The following is a 15130-nucleotide window of genomic DNA, read 5'->3' as shown; positions in this document are numbered from 1 at the left end:
ACACTATGCACTCTTGCATACTGTTGTGTTGCAACATGATCCTGGAGAAACATTTCATTCCAATGTTTACAAGGTACATAGAGGAATGACACACACATTTCACTTAACTGGACTGGCTTGAGTTTCCCAAAAGCATTGCAGCACAAAGATCATTAAACGGTCAAGCGAGCAGCACAATGAACGCTCTCTCTCCTAGTTCAGACGAGCTTAGTGTTAAGAGGCTTTTGGGAAACCTACCCCTGACTTGACAGTCAGACCCACTTTCCCCACGTTAAGGGTCTTTTAAAGGCGAACTGAAGTCATTTTTAAACTTGCTTTATTTTTTAATTAACGTGTTATTCAGTTACGTTTTCGGTTTTGGTAACCTTATATCGTGACTCGTATTGGCAACTGATTGTAATTAAATATTATACTTATCGGCCTGGGGCGACACGGTGGTGTAGTGGTTAGCGCTGTCGCCTCACAGCAAGAAGGTCCGGGTTCGAGCCCCGTGGCCGGCGAGGGCCTTTCTGTGCGGAGTTTGCATGTTCTCCCCGTGTCCGCGTGGGTTTCCTCCGGGTGCTCCGGTTTCCCCCACAGTCCAAAGACATGCAGGTTAGGTTAACTGGTGACTCTAAATTGACCGTAGGTGTGAATGTGAGTGTGAATGGTTGTCTGTGTCTATGTGTCAGCCCTGTGATGACCTGGCGACTTGTCCAGGGTGTACCCCGCCTTTCGCCCGTAGTCAGCTGGGATAGGCTCCAGCTTGCCTGCGACCCTGTAGAACAGGATAAAGCGGCTAGAGATAATGAGATGAGACGAGACTTATCGGCCTATTCGGTTTTTAGTCGTGTTGAATTTAGTTTGTTTGGTCCCACAGCAGGCGTCGCTTATCCGCACGATCTTCACAAGACTTGTGGGAGACTTCGACACGTGAAGTGTCAGCGCTGCCATTTTGAAAACTGTTTTCCAAACGAAATATTGCACAAAAACGAGTTTAAATGATGATTACTGCCTACTTTTTTTTCCCAAACTTTCCTGATTGCTATCAAAACAAACAAAACTTCCAGCTTGATTACATCAGCATTCGAAAGACGGCGCGCGCGTATTTTGACAACGTTGGCAGATGTTGATCACTTTGATTTCCGCTCTACGTTTTACTTCCGTCCTACGATGTCTCGCACAGGTCTCAACGAATCTCATTTACGGCCATTGCTTTGACATATGGACTGATATATTACAGAGCATTTTTCAAACACTCATAACTTGCTATAGCAGTGACAAAATAGCAAACAAAAATGCATTCCTATATTTAATAAAATGAGAAATATAATTTTGATTTTAAAATAAATAAATAAATAAATAAATAAATAAATAGCCTTCAGTTCTCCTTTAACCAAAAAGTTGAGCAAATCATTGCTTTCAGTGTTTCAGACTTCTGTTGGACAACTAAAAAGTATCTTTAACCTTCAACAGGCAGACAGGAAGTGCTGTTTTGTCACAACTAGGCATGTAGCAATAATTAGTGAGACAATATACCATCATTTTCAGCACACACCACACTGTTGTCATGGCTACTTAAATACATAGTCATTGCCATTGCATTATTTGGGACAAGCCTGTCTACAAAGGTAGTATATTTGTAGCGGATGCTTTCTGCTCTGAAGAGAAAGTGTCCCACTTGGAAGGCTGTATAATAACGGTCTTCTAAGGCACTTTATTTTAGTCAAAATATCATGAGACATTTGTAAGACAGCAAAAACATCATTCCAGTCACTGGATGAGAATTACATCAAAGCTGGAGAGAAACCTGACAAAACTCTTGTTTCTCTGATAAGCTACCGAGACATCCCCAAGATAAAAGATAGTTACTGCAATACGCAGGGTTCTCCAGAAAATCTGAAGTAGCCGGCTTTTAAAAAAAAAAAAAAAAAAAAAAGGGTAGGGGGCTCTGGAGTTTGCAGCGCCGAAGCACGCCAAAGACACGTTAATGCTTGGGGAGAAATTTTTGACGTTTATATGCCTTCTGGTGCATTCTCAGCTAATAAATTACTAACCATTTCCCTGTAAAATACTTGCAAAATATGTATGAAATTTCCCTCCAGATGTGTGTGCTTGGCTTTCTCAGTTACTCTCTGTAGTACGCTGCCTGGCTCTGTAACTACATGGCGAGCTTATTTGATGCATGTGCAAATTATAGTACAAAATATTTTGTGAAAACCGAATAAAATTGTCTAAAACAACCAACTGCATCTTTATCGTCATCTGCCAAGTCGTCTGCTACGGCATGGTCACTTGGACCGGCTCAGCCAATCAGAGTGCAAGAATCGATCAACAAATATGGTGTCACTTCCGGTCACGCTAAACCCGAAACAAAGACAATCTCGTGGTAGAATAATTGGATTTGCAGCAAATTACTGGGCAGCGGAGACGATATAAATTGCTTGAACATTGAAAGGCAAGTTTTAATTTTTTTCTGGGATCGAGTAGCTGGTGTAGGCGGAGAACAATGCCGGCCGCTGGCATTTGTGGACATCTCTGAACATACACTACTTCCAAAAACTGGAAGTGACTAAAGGAAAAAAGCCTTTAAAGGAAAACCGAAGGCAAATTTATCATCAAAACTCTCTCTCATTTTATTAAATATCGGAATGCATTCTGGTCGCTATTTTGTCACTGCTATAGCAAGTTATGAGTGTTTGAAATATGCTATGTAACATATCGGTCCATGTGTCAAAGCAATGGCCGTAAACGAGATTCGTTGAGACCTGTGCGAGACATCGTAGGACGGAAGTAAAACGTAGAGCAGAAATCAAAGCGACCGACATCTGCCAATGTTGTCAAAAGACGCACACGCCCTCTTTCGAATGCTGGCGTAATCAAGCTGGAAGTTTGTTTGTTTTGATAGCAAATCAGGAAAGTTTGAAAAAAAGCAGGCAGTAATCGCCATTTAAACTCGTTTTTGTGCAACGTTTCGTTTGGAAAACAGTTTTCAAAATGGCAGCGCTGACACTTCATGTTTCGAAGTCTCGCACAAGTCTCGTGAAAATCGCATGGATAAGCGACGCCTGCTGTGGACCAAACGAACTAAATTCAACACGGCTAAAAACCAAATAGGCCGATAAGTATAATATTTAATTCCAATTAGTTGCCAATACGAGTCACGATATAAGGTTACTAAAACCGAAAACGTAATTGAATAACACGTTAATTAAGAAATAAAGCAAATTTAAAGGAGAACTGAAGTCATTTTTAAGTTCTTCATTCCAGCTACTTTGAATCCAATGTGGTGACACAACAAACAACGGTGAAAGAACAAAGAGTGAAAGCCAGTCAAGCACAATGGAGTGGCTCATTGACTTGGCTAAATGGCCTCCAGTCTGCTCAACCTATTCCACAGCAAAACCACAGACTTTATAACCCCGTCGGACACAAGGGAAAAATGCTATGGAACTTCATGTGTACAACTGTACACATTATGCCCGAAGGGGATAAGCAAATATACTTTCAGACACTGAAATCAGATTCAGAAAGTTGCCTCACAAAAAAACAACACAAACAGAACTGTAAATGACTAACAATCCTGTATGCTCAGCAAGAAAAATTCTACATGTGCACCCAATGCTTTAAAAAAAAGAAAAAAGAAAAACATGGACAGCGTAACGTCTCTAAACAGTGAAAGAACCACAGGTCGAGCACATTTGCTGTCTGGCTGCAGTCTAATGTGCAGCACTCATGTAACACCCATCTCCATGTGTTTCAATAGGGCTGGGCGATATGGCTGAAATCTGTATCACGATACAAGTGTTTCATATTGGTCGATATCGATAATTATTGAAACATTTTATGACCTATTTAAAATAAGGACCAGGAGGGAACAATACTAAATTCAAACATTTATTTTAAACTTAAACTTCCTCTGACAGCCAATAAGCAAGGAATGTCAACACGCATGTTCAATGTTACGATCACAACAAAAACTGAGCAATTATCAATAATAAAGTGCTTAAAAAACTCAAGTGTTATAAAAACATGAGCAAAGTGTTAAATGTAAACATAGCAAAACCTGCTATGTGAGAAGGACTGTCATATTTTTAATTTTTTACTGCAAGTTTAGTGCAAAAAAAGTTCACCCTCTGGTGAATAACATTTAAAAACATAAATAAAAATATGCAGTGCTTTATAAACATAAAAGAAATTGAGTGAAACTGAGGTAGACTTAGACTATTCTTAAACTATTCAAGTATATTTTCATTGAAGGTTTAATAAAATAAAAATAGTGTTTTGTAAACATAGAAGAAATTAAAGTAAAACTGAGGTAGACTTAAGACTTTACATCTGACCTTACTGACTTTATCCACAATTTCCTCGCTCGTTCCGGCACTCATCTTTCTTTTCTTGGCCACGCTGTTTCTGGAAAAAAAAAAAAACACGACCACGAGACAACGAGATGGCGCAACCAAACGCGATACTGTTACATGATTGGCTATCAGCGTGTCACTCCCTATGCGTTGCTAGGCACCAGAGGACGAGTGCCTTTGCTCATGTAACCAAGCTTGCTTCGCAACAACAGTTGATTGAAAGCGGACCTAAACCAGAGAGGGCTCTGGCTAACGCTTGTTTCTTGAAAAAAAAATAATAAAAATTCTATCGAAACGTTCTATCGAACGCATTTTCTATTGATATCAAGTATGTGTCTATCGTGATATGTATCGTTATCATTTTATTGCCCAGCCCTATGTTTCAATCACAAATATCGTGACGTAATCAAGCCGGAAGTTTTCCGTGTCTGAAAATCGCTCCCTACTCACTATACAGGGCACAAAATAGTGGGGACGCCATTTTGTAGTGCTGTCCGAAACCTTAGTGAGGATGATGTGGGAAATGCGCTCAGTATAAATATGTATTTATTATTTTGAAAACCCACCAGCTGCCTGATCTGGCACGTTTTAATTGTGCGACAGTAATGACAAACACCAGCACGACGGACTAGTCCTTATCCTGTCATCTTTCCAACTCTTCTCTACTCCACGTTGGGTCCAAGTCATATGGAATAATCTCCATGTCATGTACGTGAGGGAGGCGGATGTATGTGCAGAAGTATACAGTTTAATCAAGCGCAGAATATATATACAGTGAGACAATATATACAAAGGCAAACAATCCAAAACGGCAGGCTAGATCAAAAAAAGAGAAGAGAACGCAGGCAAAAAGGGTCGGTCGAGGCGCAAACAGTACATCAAAGGCTAAGCGAGGACAAAAACGAGAAACAGGAAATCAAGACAACGGGTAGAAAGGCGCGGTAATGCGTACATGTGTACCGCAATACTTCGCGATGCAAATGCATCAGCGCAGTCCTTAAATAGGCAAACACAGTTCCTTAATTGAGCTCAGGTGCACCTTGTTCACGGCGCACGCACAGCCCAAGGTGCGCCTTCAGGTGCACGCGCCACAGCGTGCAGGACTGACACTCCATCACTCATGAAGCTCGCAAGTCTCGAAATTAATATAAATTGGAACGATATGGCCGCTGTGTAAACAGCCTTCAAAATGGCAGCGCTGACACTTCACGTTTGAAGTCCCGTGAAGATCGTGCAGATAAGCGACGCCTGCCGTGGACCATACGAACTACATTCAACATGGCTAAAAAACAAAAAAAGCTGACAAGTGTAATATAATCTGCTAATACGAGTCACAATATAAAAGGTTAATAAAACCGGAAACATAATTGAATAACACGTTAATTAAGACAAAGCAAGTTTAAAAATAACTTCAGTTCCCCTTTAAAGGGCATGAGATAACGTAAAAGCTTAAAGGGAATATTCTGGACCAATATCGTGGGTTTTTTTTTTTTTTTTTAATATGAAAGTATGTCCCTTTACACGCTCATCCAGAAGGGTAATTTTGCACAAGGCCATCTGTCTACAGCAGAAAAAAATAAAACAACAAAACGCGTCTGGAAAAATCCCAAGGGAGTCTGGAGCCAGATTCGTGACGTCACCTGCGGAAGCGCCAGCAGGCTGCGAGAGCTTTGCACGGTTTCAGTGCACAGCCTGTGTAGACCAAGCGCTCCCATTTCTCTCTCATTGTCCGGTCTTTTGGGAAACGATGAGTACTAATCCCATCAGGACTGGTGTTGCTACACCCTCCTACGATACATCTGTTAACCATTTTAATAATTACATGATAACGTTGAAGAAATTTGCAGAAAACCACCAGGTCTTTTTCTCATAAACAAACCAGCGCTGATGTAGGATTCAGAAGGAGGAGTCCTGCACGCGACATCACGAAAATCAACGTTTGCCGGGAAATTCAAATGCCAAGCTCAAATTCAATGCCTTTTTTCCAGAGGCGAACCAATTCGCTTCAAATGGCTCGATTTCAACAGAATATTTCTGGTATTGCGCAAGGTAAAAAAAAATTGCAGAGAATGCAGAACGTTACAGATATTTGACCAAAGTTTAATATAAAATAGGAGAATTACACTGATCTTGCTCCTGAAGTTACCCGCGAGATGCACTTTAAAGGTGCATTTCAAAATATAGTGAAAAGAGCAACGAAATGCAGTAATGTTAACTATCAAAATTTGTGAAATGATGATTCTGGACCATTTCAAATGTCAAATTTACTGGTTACTGAAGCCACCCATCTACTAAATAAAGTAGGCGCACCTGACATCAATGGTCATCTCTACTGTGCAAACTCTGGCTCCAACATGGTGAAGGAATTTTGGCTTCATTTCTACAGAACGGAAAAAGCATGGAGCCACGGCGCACAAGTTTATTACAGTCGGTCATTGTGCACAACTAAACTACAGCCAGCTGAAGGAGACCTTCATTTATCAGCATGAGAGAGCATGAACGAGGAGTATGCTTGCACAGGCATTTGTGAAAATAAAGGGCTTGTTGGGTAAACAAAGCTTCATTCACAAAGCATCTATGAATACATGACCCAATTTATAAGTGGCAGACACTTCACTAGATTTAATTGATAAGACCTTCAAAACAGATATGAAACGAAGATCCAGAGGGTCTGAAAGAAAGCCTAATGGCTACAACAAAAAAAGAAACGCTTTCAAAAATCAGTAAGGAAATAAAAGAATAAAGGCTGATTGATAAAAACGCTGAGTTATAAAATTCAGTTCAGCAATGATTTGTTCCAAGCCTGATCTTGTCCTGAAGCTGCGGACTGGACTGGAACCTGGTCAGATTTTTAATATTTTCCAAAACAATTCACTAAAGTATTTTATTCTGTGAACATGTTCAACGTTGACTGACAACACAGACCTTGTGCAAACTGGGGACAAACCGTCATGCTGAGATCAGGCGACATGATATTTTTGTCTTTCACGATAGTTACCGTATCAGATCATAATCATAGTGCCATAAATTCTTACCATGTCCTGGCTGAGAGACTGGCAACACTACAACTCTAACCCCGATCAATCTTCGCTCATGTCCTTGGGTGTTGTCAGGAAGGAGGGCCAAGAAACTGTCAGTCATAACTAGAGTGGCAGCTACAATTATAGACACCTTTTCAGATTTACCAATAAAAAAATAAATAAATTTTTTTACAAAAGGTGAGTTTCAGTTACAACAGTTATTATTGGTTAATTAAATCAACCGGAAGACCCGCCACCCTTGACCTTGTCGTCTGATGACAGCTCGTTACCTGAGATGGAATTTTTTTTCAGCATGATCAGCAAGTTGAGAAAAACCCAGACGTTCTCATCGCAGGTAAGCATGGTGGAAAGTTCATGGACATGTTTTTACTGATCAGATTCACTGATATTTCATGAAATCCTTGTCGAAACCTACTTTGTTTCTTACTCTTTCATTTGACAGTCACCATTTTGTATTTAAACACGCGTTTGAGAAGTCACGGAATGTTTCGATAATAGTGATCACTTTCACTGGTGTCCACCATTATCGACACCCTGTGGAATTAAGGGACATTTACAACTGTTATGGATCGACCTTTGTGTAACATTGAAGTAGATGAAGTACTTTAAAAAAATTATTAAAAAAAAAAAAAAAGTGTTGTGATTTATAATAATTTTTTTTCTGATTCATAACAGAATGGAAAGTTTATAGAGTATTTGGAATCCGATTGCAATGAATAGAATTAGACCAGAATTAAATTCTTAGCATATTAAAAAAAATAATTCCATGCTTGAAATACTCAGATTTTTCTATTCCATTCAGAAAATATTTTTTGCAGTTTGTTGTAAATAGCTACCACATATTACAATATCACCAGACATTTTATATATTTTGGTTCGAGGAATGACATGCGACCTTTGACCTGGATTTTCATGTGGTTACAATGTCAATTGCCTGTTGACGTTTACTGGTAAACAACACAACTAGAAATTAATACAAGTAACAAATAATTAACAAAATGCGATCTATGAAAACACTGAGAAAGTGGGCAGAAAGTGGAACAAAGATTTGACGCAGGTTAAACATCATCAGTTCATTTGTTTACAAACATTAGAATTACTTCCTCATTTACGTAAACACCAACATCGATATATTTATATAAAAAGATATTTTGTACTAAGTCTATGTAAAACAAATTTTAAATAAAAACCATTTTGTTAACACCACATACCTATTATTTGTTTATATCAATCAATCATCTGGGTGTCGATAACTGTGGACAAAAGGTGTCAATATCTGCGGAACAGTGTCACGTGATCTGATCTGCTAAGTAATCGGGAATCAACTCTTTTTTGAGTAATTATTCATGCACAATTTACGTACTGAAAGTCTTCTCTACTTTTGCAACAGCCAAAAGATCGTTAAGGTGTCGTGTAAAACTTGCGAAGTCTGATCCCGACATTATAGCATGTCGCCATTACTCCAGTCCACTCCACACCAAGGTTACAAGTACCTGATTATTAGATATCAACTTCCATATCAGGATCAAAAATGAAAACTGGAATCAGTGCATTCCTGTCTGCTGCACATTGGCAATACAGTGGTGCTTGAAAGTTTGTAAACCTTTAGGAATTTTCTATATTTCTGCATAAATATGACCTACAACATCATATTTTCACACAAGTCCTAAAAGTAGATAAAGAGAACCCAGTTAAACAAATGAGACAAAGATATTATACTTGGTCATTTATTTATTTATTGAGGAAAATGATCCAATATTACATATCTGTGAGTGGCAAAAGTATGTGAACCTCTAGGATTAGCAGTTAATTTGAAGGTGAAATTAGAGTCAGGTGTTTTCAATCAATGGGATGACAATCAGGTGTGAGCGGGCACCCTGTTTTATTTAAAGAACAGGGATCTATCAAAGTCTGATCTTTACAACACGTTTGTAAAAATGTATCATGGCACGAACAAAGGAGATTTCTGAGGACCTCAGAAAAAGCGTTGTTGATGCTCATCAGACTGGAAAAGGTTACAAAACCATCTCTAAAGAGTTTGGACTCCACCAATCCACAGTCAGACAGATTGTGTACAAATGGAGGAAATTCTAGACCATTGTTACCCTCCCCAGGAGTGGTCGACCAACAAAGATCACTCCAAGAGCAAGGCGTGTAATACTCGGCGAGGTCACAAAGGACCCCAGGGTAACTTCTAAGCAAGTGAAGGCCTCTCTCATATTGGCTAATGCTAATGTTCATGAGTCCACCATCAGGAGAACACGGAACAACAATGGTGTGCATGGCAGGGTTGCAAGGAGAAAGTCACTGCTCTCCAAAAAGAACATTGCTGCTCATCTACAACTTGCTAAAGATCACGTGGACAAGCCAGAAGCTCTTGGAAAAATGAGACCAAAATAGAACTTTTTGGTTTAAATGAGAAGCATTATGTTTGGAGAAAGGAAAACACTGCATTCCAGCATAAGAACCTTATTCCATCTGTGAAACATGCTGGTGGTAGTATCATGGTTTGGGCCTGTTTTGCTGCATCTGAGCCAGGACGGCTTGCCATCATTGATGGAACGATGAATTCTGAATTATACCAGCGAATTCTAAAGGAAAATGTCAGGACATCTGTCCATGAACTGAATCTCAAGAGAAGGTGGGTCATGCAGCAAGACAACGACCCTAAGCACACAAGTCGTTCTACCAAAGAATGGTTAAAGAAGAAAAGTTAATGTTTTGGAATGGCCAAGTCAAAGTCCTGACCTTAATCCAGTCGAAATGTTGTGGAAGGACCTGAAGCGAGCAGTTCATGTGAGGAAACCCACCAACATCCCAGAGTTGAAGCTGTTCTGTACGGAGGAACGGGCTAAAATTCCTCCAAGCCGGTGTGCAGGACTGATCAACAGTTAACGGAAACGTTTAGTTGCAGTTATTGCTGCACAAGGGGGTCACACCAGATACTGAAAGCAAAGGTTCACATACTTTTGCCACTCACAGATATGTAATATTGGATCATTTTCCTCTATAAATAAAATGACCAAGTATAATATTTTTCATCTCATTAGTTTAACTGGGTTCTCTTTATCTACTTTTAGAACTTGTGTGAAAATCCCATGATGAATTAGGTCATATTTATGCAGAAATATAGAAAATTCTAAAGGGTTAACTTTCAAGCACCACTGTACATGAACTACTACGGTTGGCAGAAAAAAAAATTAGTTTATTGCATTTGAGAAGCTGAGAGTTCACTTTTAATGTAGAATGAATGTCTTTATTTAATGCTGAGAGTTATGTTTATGGTGTTAAAACATGCTTACAATTGTACAATTTCCTGCACAGCTTATCAGCTCAGTCAAAGCTCAGTGCGGAGGCCTGCAAATGCGGCACAATGTTTTAAAAAACAGCAACCATCATAATATCCCCCCCCGTGGGTCACAGAACAGGTCGGTGTATTCAGGACTAGTTATAATTGTACTTTTTGTTGTAATGCTAGCTAATTATCCCAACAGAGGACAAATACGAGGCACCCACTAACTAGCATTTTTTTTTTATTTGACAATAATAGAGTACATAATGATAAACGTAATGAAATAATCCAAGATAAACATGAGTATTAAAAAAAATACATAAAATACTGTAGATATTGCCAGGGATAACACAAAAAAGTTAAAAACTTATTTCCTTCGTGGTCCCCATAATGCAAGATGTGACATGAGAGAGAGATACAAACCCGATACTAATAAAAATATACGAAAATTAATAAAAAAAAAAAATCACTCTCAATAACTTTCAGCCATTGCCTCTCCATCTAAGGATTTGGTCCAACTCTGCACCTAAATATTCAACTTTCGAGTACGATTTAATTTCAATACCTTTGCACACAATGTCTAAATTTTTCTTCAAGAGCCAAACAGTGTACAGTGCTGAGCGTAAATGAGTACACCTCCTTTGAAAAGTAATATTTTAAACAATCTCTCAATGAACACAATTTCCAAAATGTTGAAAAGACAAAGTTTAATATAACATCTGTAACTTATAATGTGAAAGTAAGGTTAATAATACAACTTAGGTTACACATTTTTCAGTTTTACTCAAATTAGGGTGGTGCAAAAATGAGTACACCCCACAACAAAAACTACTACATCTAGTACTTTGTATGGCCTGCATGATTTTTAATGACAGCACCAAGTCTTCTAGGCATGGAATGAACAAGTTGGCGACATTTTGTAACATCAATCTTTTTCCATTCTTCAACAACGACTTCTTTTAGTGACTGGATGCTGGATGGAGAGTGATGCTCAACTTGTCTCTTCAGAATTCCCCAAAGAAAATAATTTCTTTCCACCACAAAGGTGAAGGCTACAAGATCAGCAAAGCTTTACTTATCAGTCAGAATACTGTAGCAAAAGTGGTACAAAAATTTAAGAAAGACGGAACCGCAACCATCTCACAGAGACGTCCAGGTCATCCACGAAAGTTAACACCTCGACAGGAGCGTCTTCTGATGAGAAGGGTTGAAGAAAATCGGCATGCAAATTCACTGCAGTTATCTAAAGAAGTAGAAAGCCAAACTGGGGTGACTATTTCCCATGACACAATACGGCGTGGGCGGCACGGTGGTGTAGTGGTTAGCGCTGTCGCCTCACAGTAAGAAGGTCCTGGGTTCGAGCCCCGGGGCCGGCGAGGGCCTTTCTGTGCGGAGTTTGCATGTTCTCCCCGTGTCCGCGTGGGTTTCCTCCGGGTGTTCCGGTTTCCCCCACAGTCCAAAGACATGCAGGTTAGGTTAACTGGTGACTCTAAATTGACCGTAGGTGTGAATGTGAGTGTGAATGGTTGTCTGTGTCTATGTGTCAGCCCTGTGATGACCTGGCGACTTGTCCAGGGTGTACCCCGCCTTTCGCCCATAGTCAGCTGGGATAGGCTCCAGCTTGCCTGCGACCCTGTAGAAGGATAAAGCGGCTAGAGATAATGAGAATGAGACAATACGGCGTACACTGCAGAGGAATGGCATGCATGGATGCCGTCCACGAAAGAAGCCTCTCCTAAAGCCCAGGCACAAAAAAGCCCACCTAGAGTTTGCCAGGGCCCATGCTGACAAAGATGAAGACTACTGGGACTCTATACTCTGGAGTGATGAGACCAAGATAAATGTTTTTGGAACTGATGGCTTCAAAACTGTATGGCGTCGCAAAGGTGAGGAATACAAAGAAAAATGCATGCTGCCTACAGTGAAACATGGTGGTGGCAGTGTCCTTATGTGGGGCTGCATTTCATTGATGGCATCATGAATTCACAGATGTATTGCTCTATACTGAAAGAGAAGATGCTACCATCACTCCGTGCCCTTTGTCGTCGTGCACTTTTCCAACATGACAAACACACATCTAAGGCCACTGTTGGATTTCTGAAGAAGAACAGGGTGAAAGTGATTCAGTGGCCAAGTATTGGGGCTTTTCCACTACCAACACCGCTGAGTTGGGCTGAGCCGTGCGGTGCCGAGTTGGGCTGAGTCGAGCTGAGTGGGGCTGTTGGGGTTGCATTCCGACTACAACCGTGCTGAACCGTGCTGGCTGGAAGTGGGTGGACACATTGGGTGGAGTTAGCGAAAGTGGGTGGACGTCACGTGATGTCGTTAGGCGGTGCAAACAGTAACATCAGTGACCTTTTAAGCGGTCGTCTCACGACCCGGATAGTAAACAATAAACATGGAGGACATGGAGTCATTAGTGTTGCTGGTCTTGGTGCTGTGGCTTGTTGTCACCGACAACGCCAACAGATACTGGCAAGAGCGTATTGAGGTATTTCACCCATGTGACCAAGTCATGTGATGCTGCCATTTTGGACGGCACGGCTCGAATCAGTTTGAATGCGAGGAAGGCGACAAACGAAAAACATAAAAGAAAAAGGAGCGAGATGCAGAAAACACCTTCACTATCCAGTGACGTAGGGCATTTACAGGGCGAGCAGAGAGAGAGGTATTTGCAAAAAATTGAGGTTAGCAAGCTTAAAGAACGACGTTTACCTGCTTCCACCAGGATTGTTCACTGACGTACGGAAGTACACGAAGCCCTGGGCTTTACCTGACTTCGGCCCACATGATCTGTATACCTATGACGTTAAAAACCCATCGCCATACACAGGTATTGATCTGAAAGCGTATAAGAGTTTGGATGCCTACAAATATTTTGTGTCAGGCTGGGTAACATGCCTACATCAGCGGGTCGTCCCTGGAGCCGGTGGTCGCCATTTGATTACAGCTAAGGTTTGTTCACATTTTCATTTACTTTCGGTCCTCAGGATAAACAAAATGTTATTAAATGTCACTGAAATAACTTCTTAGTCTGTTGAGACATGGCCCGTTATAAATTTGCTGTTACCAGGCAATGACCAACAACTGTATTATTAGGGTCGGTGTAGTTATAGCAGTGTACTAGCAGCTAGCTGTTAGCACTAGCTAATGTCAACAACAGTAGCTAGTATGTTACTGTAGCAATGTTTACGTTCAGTCATTTGGATGACTGTTAAAACCTTTCAGTCTCAAGTTTTTCCTTTACTGGATTTACTAGTTTACTGAGCTAGCGCGCGCTAGCTCCCAGCTTGCCCGAGCGCACTAGCTCAGTAAACTAGTAAATCCAGTAAAGGAAAAACTTGAGACTGAAAGGTTGTAACAGTCATCCAAATTAGGGGTCGACCGATAATCGGCCTGGCCGATATATCGGGCCGATATTCTGCATTTTTAGGGTTATCGGTATCGGCCATAATTTCCACCGATATGCCGATAACATGCCTTTTTGCAGCCATTTCGTTCCTAACGCGACTGTCACTGCACGTCCTTTCCTGCACTCGCCTCTCTGAGTTCAAGAACACGGTCCCGCCCACCACAACATCTGATTTGTTTGGCACAAGAGATATAGCCAATCGACACGCGCAGCTAAACACTCTGAACTGTTTCAAGGCGCCCGTATCAAGGTAAGGACACGCTGCTTTTCCCGCAATAAGTCACAAACACACAAGTTGCAAAAGCACATCATTATATGTTTACATTCTTCATCTACTACTCGTTAAAATGCCGCTTTTCCACTACAAACGCGGCTGAGTCGGGCTGAGCCGTGCCGTGCTGAGTCGGGCTGAGCGGGGCTGTTGGAGTTGCATTTCGACTACAACCGCGCTGAACCGTGCTGGCTGGAAGTGGGTGGACACATTGGGTGGAGTTAGCGAAAGTGGGTGGACGTCAGGTGATGTCGTTAAGCAGCGCAAACAGTGACATCAGTGATCTTTTAAGCGGTAGTCTCACGCCCCGGATAGTAAACAATAAACATGGAGGACATGGAGTCGTTAGTGTTGCTGGTCTTGGTGCTGTGGCTTGTTGTCACCGACAACAGCAACAGATACTGGCAAGAGCGTATAGATGAGGCGAGGCGCATAAGGCTTCAGAAAGAGAATTCTTCTTCTTCCGGGTTTGCGGTGTTTACAGATCCCAGCGTGCTCGCGGGGCGTGTGTGGGCATGTGAGGACACTCCTCCTCACCAATCAGTGCACAGGGGAGTGTCTGCTCACGCCCCCAGCCTCACTCGGCACGGCTTGGCTTGCTTCAGCCCCACTCCAAAACGGTGCGAGTTTTAGGGGCTAAGCAGGGCTGAAGCGAGCTGAGTCGTGCTGGTTTTTGGTAGTCGAAACGCGAGCCGTGTCGGGCTGAAGTGAGCTGAAGCGAGCTGAAGTGAGCTGAAAAAGGGTAGTGGAAAAGGGCCTAAATTGTCCATTTGC

Source organism: Neoarius graeffei, chromosome 28 (assembly GCF_027579695.1).
Source record: "Neoarius graeffei isolate fNeoGra1 chromosome 28, fNeoGra1.pri, whole genome shotgun sequence".
NCBI lineage: Eukaryota > Metazoa > Chordata > Actinopteri > Siluriformes > Ariidae > Neoarius > Neoarius graeffei.
Note: the sequence above shows the minus strand (reverse complement) of the source record.